The following is a 10,412-nucleotide window of genomic DNA, read 5'->3' as shown; positions in this document are numbered from 1 at the left end:
ATGGGGACCCCATGCCAAAGTCTGACAAGACCACGCGCCTGGGGTCCAGAGGCGGTGCAGGCTGACTCGGCATGGAAGCTGCAAGCTCACCATGTGGTTTCCCAGGCCCGTGTGCAGCTGACCGAGAGGATTCCGGAGGCCTCCTCGAACAGGGGCCGATCGACGTCTGTGGCCTTGGCAGCCAAAGACGGATCCTGACCGGCACGGTCCCTTGTGCCCTCAACTCAGGCCTTCGGGAAGACCACTGCCCTGCTGTGTGTTCGGCGCCTGGAGCCTCCTGGGACCTAACCCTAACCCTAACCCCACACCGAACGGGGACCCTCCACCGAAACCTAAGCCGGCCTCGACCCCTAACCCTGCACTTGAGCCGCCTTGCTGCATGGGCCCTCACTTCAGCCCTCGAGTGAGATCACGAGACCGGAGTCGCTTCGGCCCTGGCCACGTCCCTGGACCGAACCCTAACCCTAGCTAAGGCTCTCTCCCCAAGAGGACCCAATGCCAACGTCTGACAACACCATGCGCCTGGGGTCCGGAAGAGGTGCAGGCTGACTCGGCACGGAACCTGGAAGCTCACCAGGTCGTTTCCCAGGCCCGGCTGCAGCTGCCCAGAGGATTCCGGAGGCCTCCTCGACCAGGGGCCCAATCACGTGTGTGGCCTTGGCAGCCAAAGACGGATCCTGACCGGCACGGTCCCCTGTGCCCTCAACTCAGCCCTTCGGGGAGAGAACTGCCCTGCTGTGGGTTGGGCGCCTGGAGCCTCCTGGGACCTAACCCTAACCCTAACCGTACCCCGAACCGGGACCCTCCACCGCAACGTAAGCCTGCCTCGAACCCTAACCCTGCAATGGAGCCGCCTTCTGGCATGGGCCCTCACTTCAGCCCTCGAGGGAGATCACGAGACTGGAGTCGATTCAGCCCTGGCGACGTCCCTGGACCAAACCCTAACCCTAGCTAAGGCTCCCTCCCCATGGGGACCCCATGCCAAAGTCTGACAAGACCACGCGCCTGGGGTCCAGAGGCGGTGCAGGCTGACTCGGCATGGAAGCTGCAAGCTCACCATGTGGTTTCCCAGGCCCGTGTGCAGCTGACCGAGAGGATTCCGGAGGCCTCCTCGAACAGGGGCCGATCGACGTCTGTGGCCTTGGCAGCCAAAGACGGATCCTGACCGGCACGGTCCCTTGTGCCCTCAACTCAGGCCTTCGGGAAGACCACTGCCCTGCTGTGGGTTCGGCGCCTGGAGCCTCCTGGGACCTAACCCTAACCCTAACCCCACACCGAACGGGGACCCTCCACCGAAACCTAAGCCGGCCTCGACCCCTAACCCTGCACTTGAGCCGCCTTGCTGCATGGGCCCTCACTTCAGCCCTCGAGGGAGATCACGAGACCGGAGTCGCTTCGGCCCTGGCCACGTCCCTGGACCGAACCCTAACCCTAGCTAAGGCTCTCTCCCCAAGAGGACCCAATGCCAACGTCTGACAACACCACGCGCCTGGGGTCCGGAAGAGGTGCAGGCTGACTCGGCACGGAACCTGGAAGCTCACCAGGTCGTTTCCCAGGCCCGGCTGCAGCTGCCGAGAGGATTCCGGAGGCCTCCTCGACCAGGGGCCCAATCACGTCTGTGGCCTTGGCAGCCAAAGACGGATCCTGACCGGCACGATCCCTTGTGCCCTCAACTCAGCCCTTCGGGGAGAACACTGCCCTGCTGTGGGTTGGGCACCTGGAGCCTCCTGGGACCTAACCCTAACCCTAACCGTACCCCGAACCGGGACCCTCCACCGCAACGTAAGTCTGCCTCGAACCCTAACCCTGCAATGGAGCCGCCTTCTGGCATGGGCCCTCACTTCAGCCCTCGAGGGAGATCACGAGACTGGAGTCGATTCAGCCCTGGCGACGTCCCTGGACCAAACCCTAACCCTAGCTAAGGCTCCCGCCCCATGGGGACCCCATGCCAAAGTCTGACAAGACCACGCGCCTGGGGTCCAGAGGCGGTGCAGGCTGACGCGGCATGGAAGCTGCAAGCTCACCATGTGGTTTCCCAGGCCCGTGTGCAGCTGACCGAGAGGATTCCGGAGGCCTCCTCGAACAGGGGCCGATCGACGTGTGTGGCCTTGGCAGCCAAAGACGGATCCTGACCGGCACGGTCCCTTGTGCCCTCAACTCAGCCCTTCGGGGAGAACACTGCCCTGCTGTGGGTTGGGCGCCTGGAGCCTCCTGGGACCTAACCCTAACCCTAACCGTACCCCGAACCGGGACCCTCCACCGCAACGTAAGCCTGCCTCGAACCCTAACCCTGCAATGGAGCCACCTTCTGGCATGGGCCCTCACTTCAGCCCTCGAGGGAGATCACGAAACTGGAGTCGATTCAGCCCTGGCGACGTCCCTGGACCAAACCCTAACCCTAGCTAAGGCTCCCTCCCCATGGGGACCCCATGCCAAAGTCTGACAAGACCACGCGCCTGGGGTCCAGAGGCGGTGCAGGCTGACTCGGCATGGAAGCTGCAAGCTCACCATGTGGTTTCCCAGGCCCGTGTGCAGCTGACCGAGAGGATTCCGGAGGCCTCCTCGAACAGGGGCCGATCGACGTCTGTGGCCTTGGCAGCCAAAGACGGATCCTGACCGGCACGGTCCCTTGTGCCCTCAACTCAGGCCTTCGGGAAGACCACTGCCCTGCTGTGGGTTCGGCGCCTGGAGCCTCCTGGGACCTAACCCTAACCCTAACCCCACACCGAACGGGGACCCTCCACCGAAACCTAAGCCGGCCTCGACCCCTAACCCTTCAATGGAGCCGCCTTCTGGCATGGGCCCTCACTTCAGCCCTCGAGGGAGATCACGAGACCGGAGACGCTTCGGCCCTGGCCACGTCCCTGGACCGAACCCTAACCCTAGCTAAGGCTCTCTCCCCAAGAGGACCCAATGCCAACGTCTGACAACACCACGCGCCTGGGGTCCGGAAGAGGTGCAGGCTGACTCGGCACGGAACCTGGAAGCTCACCAGGTCGTTTCCCAGGCCCGGCTGCAGCTGCCCAGAGGATTCCGGAGGCCTCCTCGACCAGGGGCCCAATCACGTCTGTGGCCTTGGCAGCCAAAGACGGATCCTGACCGGCACGGTCCCTTGTGCCCTCAACTCAGCCCTTCGGGGAGAACACTGCCCTGCTGTGGGTTGGGCGCCTGGAGCCTCCTGGGACCTAACCCTAACCCTAACCGTACCCCGAACCGGGACCCTCCACCGCAACGTAAGCCTGCCTCGAACCCTAACCCTGCAATGGAGCCGCCTTCTGGCATGGGCCCTCACTTCAGCCCTCGAGGGAGATCACGAGACTGGAGTCGATTCAGCCCTGGCGACGTCCCTGGAACAAACCCTAACCCTAGCTAAGGCTCCCTCCCCATGGGGACCCCATGCCAAAGTCTGACAAGACCACACGCCTGGGGTCCAGAGGCGGTGCAGGCTGACGCGGCATGGAAGCTGCAAGCTCACCATGTGGTTTCCCAGGCCCGTGTGCAGCTGACCGAGAGGATTCCGGAGGCCTCCTCGACCAGGGGCCGATCGACGTGTGTGGCCTTGGCAGCCAAAGACGGATCCTGACCGGCACGGTCCCTTGTGCCCTCAACTCAGCCCTTCGGGGAGAACACTGCCATGCTGTGGGTTGGGCGCCTGGAGCCTCCTGGGACCTACCCTAACCCTAACCGTACCCCGAACCGGGACCCTCCACTGCAACGTAAGCCTGCCTCGAACCCTAACCCTGCAATGGAGCCGCCTTCTGGCATGGGCCCTCACTTCAGCCCTCGTGGGAGATCACGAGACTGGAGTCGATTCAGCCCTGGCGACGTCCCTGGACCAAACCCTAACCCTAGCTAAGGCTCCCGCCCCATGGGGACCCCATGCCAAAGTCTGACAAGACCACGCGCCTGGGGTCCAGAGGCGGTGCAGGCTGACGCGGCATGGAAGCTGCAAGCTCACCATGTGGTTTCCCAGGCCCGTGTGCAGCTGACCGAGAGGATTCCGGAGGCCTCCTCGAACAGGGGCCGATCGACGTGTGTGGCCTTGGCAGCCAAAGACGGATCCTGACCGGCACGGTCCCTTGTGCCCTCAACTCAGCCCTTCGGGGAGAACACTGCCCTGCTGTGGGTTGGGCGCCTGGAGCCTCCTGGGACCTAACCCTAACCCTAACCGTACCCCGAACCGGGACCCTCCACCGCAACGTAAGCCTGCCTCGAACCCTAACCCTGCAATGGAGCCGCCTTCTGGCATGGGCCCTCACTTCAGCCCTCGAGGGAGATCACGAGACTGGAGTCGATTCAGCCCTGGCGACGTCCCTGGACCAAACCCTAACCCTAGCTAAGGCTCCCTCGCCATGGGGACCCCATGCCAAAGTCTGACAAGACCACGCGCCTGGGGTCCAGAGGCGGTGCAGGCTGACTCGGCATGGAAGCTGCAAGCTCACCATGTGGTTTCCCAGGCCGTGTGCAGCTGACCGAGAGGATTCCGGAGGCCTCCTCGAACAGGGACCGATCGACGTCTGTGGCCTTGGCAGCCAAAGACGGATCCTGACCGGCACGGTCCCTTGTGCCCTCAACTCAGCCCTTCGGGAAGACCACTGCCCTGCTGTGGGTTCGGCGCCTGGAGCCTCCTGGGACCTAACCCTAACCCTAACCCCACACCGAACGGGGACCCTCCACCGAAACCTAAGCCGGCCTCGACCCCTAACCCTGCAATGGAGCCGCCTTCTGGCATGGGCCCTCACTTCAGCCCTCGAGGGAGATCACGAGACCGGAGACCTTCGGCCCTGGCCACGTCCCTGGACCGAACCCTAACCCTAGCTAAGGCTCTCTCCCCAAGAGGACCCAATGCCAACGTCTGACAACACCACGCGCCTGGGGTCCGGAAGAGGTGCAGGCTGACTAGGCACGGAACCTGGAAGCTCACCAGGTCGTTTCCCAGGCCCGGCTGCAGCTGCCCATAGGATTCCGGAGGCCTCCTCGACCAGGGGCCCAATCACGTGTGTGGCCTTGGCAGCCAAAGACGGATCCTGACCGGCACGGTCCCTTGTGCCCTCAACTCAGCCCTTCGGGGAGAACACTGCCCTGCTGTGTGTTGGGCGCCTGGAGCCTCCTGTGACCTAACCCTAACCCTAACCGTACCCCGAACCGGGACCCTCCACCGCAACGTAAGCCTGCCTCGAAACCTAACCCTGCAATGGAGCCGCCTTCTGGCATGGGCCCTCACTTCAGCCCTCGAGGGAGATCACGAGACTGGAGTCGATTCAGCCCTGGCGACGTCCCTGGACCAAACCCTAACCCTAGCTAAGGCTCCCTCCCCATGGGGACCCCATGCCAAAGTCTGACAAGACCACGCGCCTGGGGTCCAGAGGCGGTGCTGGCTGACGCGGCATGGAAGCTGCAAGCTCACCATGTGGTTTCCCAGGCCCGTGTGCAGCTGACCGAGAGGATTCCGGAGGCCTCCTCGAACAGGGGCCGATCGACGTGTGTGGCCTTGGCAGCCAAAGACGGATCCTGACCGGCACGGTCCCTTGTGCCCTCAACTCAGGCCTTCGGGAAGACCACTGCCCTGCTGTGGGTTCGGCGCCTGGAGCCTCCTGGGACCTAACCCTAACCCTAACCCCACACCGAACGGGGACCCTCCACCGAAACCTAAGCCGACCTCGACCCCTATCCCTGCAATGGAGCCGCCTTCTGGCATGGGCCCTCACTTCAGCCCTCGAGGGAGATCACGAGACCGGAGTCGCTTCGGCCCTGGCCACGTCCCTGGACCGAACCCTAACCGTAGCTAAGGCTCTCTCCCCAAGAGGACCCAATGCCAACGTCTGACAACACCACGCGCCTGGGGTCCGGAAGAGGTGCAGGCTGACTAGGCACGGAACCTGGAAGCTCACCAGGTCGTTTCCCAGGCCCGGCTGCAGCTGCCCAGAGGATTCCGGAGGCCTCCTCGACCAGGGGCCCAATCACGTGTGTGGCCTTGGCAGCCAAAGACGGATCCTGACCGGCACGGTCCCTTGTGCCCTCAACTCAGCCCTTCGGGGAGAACACTGCCCTGCTGTGGGTTGGGCGCCTGGAGCCTCCTGGGACCTAACCCTAACCCTAACCGTACCCCGAACCGGGACCCTCCACCGCAACGTAAGCCTGCCTCGAACCCTAACCCTGCAATGGAGCCGCCTTCTGGCATGGGCCCTCACTTCAGCCCTCGAGGGAGATCACGAGACTGGAGTCGATTCAGCCCTGGCGACGTCCCTGGACCAAACCCTAACCCTAGCTAAGGCTCCCTCCCAATGGGGACCCCATGCCAAAGTCTGACAAGACCACACGCCTGGGGTCCAGAGGCGGTGCAGGCTGACGCGGCATGGAAGCTGCAAGCTCACCATGTGGTTTCCCAGGCCCGTGTGCAGCTGACCGAGAGGATTCCGGAGGCCTCCTCGAACAGGGGCCGATCGACGTCTGTGGCCTTGGCAGCCAAAGACGGATCCTGACCGGCACGGTCCCTTGTGCCCTCAACTCAGCCCTTCGGGGAGAACACTGCCCTGCTGTGGGTTGGGCGCCTGGAGCCTCCTGGGACCTAACCCTAATCCTAACCGTACCCCGAACCGGGACCCTCCACCGCAACGTAAGCCTGCCTCGAACCCTAACCCTGCAATGGAGCCGCCTTCTGGCATGGGCCCTCACTTCAGCCCTCGAGGGAGATCACGAGACTGGAGTCGATTCAGCCCTGGCGACGTCCCTGGACCAAACCCTAACCCTAGCTAAGGCTCCCTCCCCATGGGGACCCCATGCCAAAGTCTGACAAGACCACGCGCCTGGGGTCCAGAGGCGGTGCAGGCTGACGCGGCATGGAAGCTGCAAGCTCACCATGTGGTTTCCCAGGCCCGTGTGCAGCTGACCGAGAGGATTCCGGAGGCCTCCTCGAACAGGGGCCGATCGACGTGTGTGGCCTTGGCAGCCAAAGACGGATCCTGACCGGCACGGTCCCTTGTGCCCTCAACTCAGGCCTTCGGGAAGACCACTGCCCTGCTGTGGGTTCGGCGCCTGGAGCCTCCTGGGACCTAACCCTAACCCCACACCGAACGGGGACCCTCCACCGAAACCTAAGCCGGCCTCGACCCCTAACCCTGCACTTGAGCCGCCTTGCTGCATGGGCCCTCACTTCAGCCCTCGAGGGAGATCACGAGACCGGAGTCGCTTCGGCTCTGGCCACGTCCCTGGACCGAACCCTAACCCTAGCTAAGGCTCTCTCCCCAAGAGGACCCAATGCCAACGTCTGAAACACCACGCGCCTGGGGTCCGGAAGAGGTGCAGGCTGACTCGGCACGGAACCTGGAAGCTCACCAGGTCGTTTCCCAGGCCCGGCTGCAGCTGCCCAGAGGATTCCGGAGGCCTCCTCGACCAGGGGCCCAATCACGTGTGTGGCCTTGGCAGCCAAAGACGGATCCTGACCGGCACGGTCCCTTGTGCCCTCAACTCAGCCCTTCGGGGAGAACACTGCCCTGCTGTGGGTTGGGCGCCTGGAGCCTCCTGGGACCTAACCCTAACCCTAACCGTACCCCGAACCGGGACCCTCCACCGCAACGTAAGCCTGCCTCGAACCCTAACCCTGCAATGGAGCCGCCTTCTGGCATGGGCCCTCACTTCAGCCCTCGAGGGAGATCACGAGACTGGAGTCGATTCAGCCCTGGGGACGTCCCTTGACCAAACCTTAACCCTAGCTAAGGCTCCCTCCCCATGGGGACACCATGCCAAAGTCTGACAAGACCACGCGCCTGGGGTCCAGAGGCGGTGCAGGCTGACGCGGCATGGAAGCTGCAAGCTCACCATGTGGTTTCCCAGGCCCGTGTGCAGCTGACCGAGAGGATTCCGGAGGCCTCCTCGAACAGGGGCCGATCGACGTCTGTGGCCTTGGCAGCCAAAGTCGGATCCTGACCGGCACGGTCCCTTGTGCCCTCAACTCAGGCCTTCGGGAAGACCACTGCCCTGCTGTCTGTTCGGCGCCTGGAGCCTCCTGGGACCTAACCCTAACCCTAACCCCACACCGAACGGGGACCCTCCACCGAAACCTAAGCCGGCCTCGACCCCTAACCCTGCACTTGAGCCACCTTGCTGCATGGGCCCTCACTTCAGCCCTCGAGGGAGATCACGAGACCGGAGTCGCTTCGGCCCTGGCCACGTCCCTGGACCGAACCCTAACCCTAGCTAAGGCTCTCTCCCCAAGAGGACCCAATGCCAACGTCTGACAACACCACGCGCCTGGGGTCCGGAAGAGGTGCAGGCTGACTCGGCACGGAACCTGGAAGCTCACCAGGTCGTTTCCCAGGCCCGGCTGCAGCTGCCCAGAGGATTCCGGAGGCCTCCTCGACCAGGGGCCCAATCACGTGTGTGGCCTTGGCAGCCAAAGACGGATCCTGACCGGCACGGTCCCCTGTGCCCTCAACTCAGCCCTTCGGGGAGAGCACTGCCCTGCTGTGGGTTGGGCGCCTGGAGCCTCCTGGGACCTAACCCTAACCCTAACCGTACCCCGAACCGGGACCCTCCACCGCAACGTAAGCCTGCCTCGAACCCTAACCCTGCAATGGAGCCGCCTTCTGGCATGGGCCCTCACTTCAGCCCTCGAGGGAGATCACGAGACTGGAGTCGATTCAGCCCTGGCGACGTCCCTGGACCAAACCCTAACCCTAGCTAAGGCTCCCTCCCCATGGGGACCCCATGCCAAAGTCTGACAAGACCACGCGCCTGGGGTCCAGAGGCGGTACAGGCTGACTCGGCATGGAAGCTGCAAGCTCACCATGTGGTTTCCCAGGCCCGTGTGCAGCTGACCGAGAGGATTCCGGAGGCCTCCTCGAACAGGGGCCGATCGACGTCTGTGGCCTTGGCAGCCAAAGACGGATCCTGACCGGCACGGTCCCTTGTGCCCTCAACTCAGGCCTTCGGGAAGACCACTGCCCTGCTGTGGGTTCGGCGCCTGGAGCCTCCTGGGACCTAACCCTAACCCTAACCCCACACCGAACGGGGACCCTCCACCGAAACCTAAGCCGGCCTCGACCCCTAACCCTGCACTTGAGCCGCCTTGCTGCATGGGCCCTCACTTCAGCCCTCGAGGGAGATCACGAGACCGGAGTCGCTTCGGCCCTGGCCACGTCCCTGGACCGAACCCTAACCCTAGCTAAGGCTCTCTCCCCAAGAGGACCCAATGCCAACATCTGACAACACCACGCGCCTGGGGTCCGGAAGAGGTGCAGGCTGACTCGGCACGGAACCTGGAAGCTCACCAGGTCGTTTCCCAGGCCCGGCTGCAGCTGCCGAGAGGATTCCGGAGGCCTCCTCGACCAGGGGCCCAATCACGTCTGTGGCCTTGGCAGCCAAAGACGGATCCTGACCGGCACGATCCCTTGTGCCCTCAACTCAGCCCTTCGGGGAGAACACTGCCCTGCTGTGGGTTGGGCGCCTGGAGCCTCCTGGGACCTAACCCTAACCCTAACCGTACCCCGAACCGGGACCCTCCACCGCAACGTAAGCCTGCCTCGAACCCTAACCCTGCAATGGAGCCGCCTTCTGGCATGGGCCCTCACTTCAGCCCTCGAGGGAGATCACGAGACTGGAGTCGATTCAGCCCTGGCGACGTCCCTGGACCAAACCCTAACCCTAGCTAAGGCTCCCCGCCCCATGGGGACCCCATGCCAAAGTCTGACAAGACCACGCGCCTGGGGTCCAGAGGCGGTGCAGGCTGACGCGGCATGGAAGCTGCAAGCTCACCATGTGGTTTCCCAGGCCCGTGTGCAGCTGACCGAGAGGATTCCGGAGGCCTCCTCGAACAGGGGCCGATCGACGTGTGTGGCCTTGGCAGCCAAAGACGGATCCTGACCGGCACGGTCCCTTGTGCCCTCAACTCAGCCCTTCGGGGAGAACACTGCCCTGCTGTGGGTTGGGCGCCTGGAGCCTCCTGGGACCTAACCCTAACCCTAACCGTACCCCGAACCGGGACCCTCCACCGCAACGTAAGCCTGCCTCGAACCCTAACCCTGCAATGGAGCCGCCTTCTGGCATGGGCCCTCACTTCAGCCCTCGAGGGAGATCACGAGACTGGAGTCGATTCAGCCCTGGCGACGTCCCTGGACCAAACCCTAGGCCTAGCTAAGGCTCCCTCCCCATGGGGACCCCATGCCAAAGTCTGACAAGACCACACGCCTGGGGTCCAGAGGCGGTGCAGGCTGACTCGGCATGGAAGCTGCAAGCTCACCATGTGGTTTCCCAGGCCCGTGTGCAGCTGACCGAGAGGATTCCGGAGGCCTCCTCGAACAGGGGCCGATCGACCTCTGTGGCCTTGGCAGCCAAAGACGGATCCTGACCGGCACGGTCCCTTGTGCCCTCAACTCAGGCCTTCGGGAAGACCACTGCCCTGCTGTGGGTTCGGC

Source organism: Panthera pardus, unplaced genomic scaffold (genome assembly GCF_024362965.1).
Source record: "Panthera pardus isolate Hobbes unplaced genomic scaffold, ASM2436296v1 HiC_scaffold_327, whole genome shotgun sequence".
Taxonomy (NCBI): Eukaryota; Metazoa; Chordata; class Mammalia; order Carnivora; family Felidae; genus Panthera; species Panthera pardus.
This window is presented reverse-complemented; position numbering follows the sequence as displayed.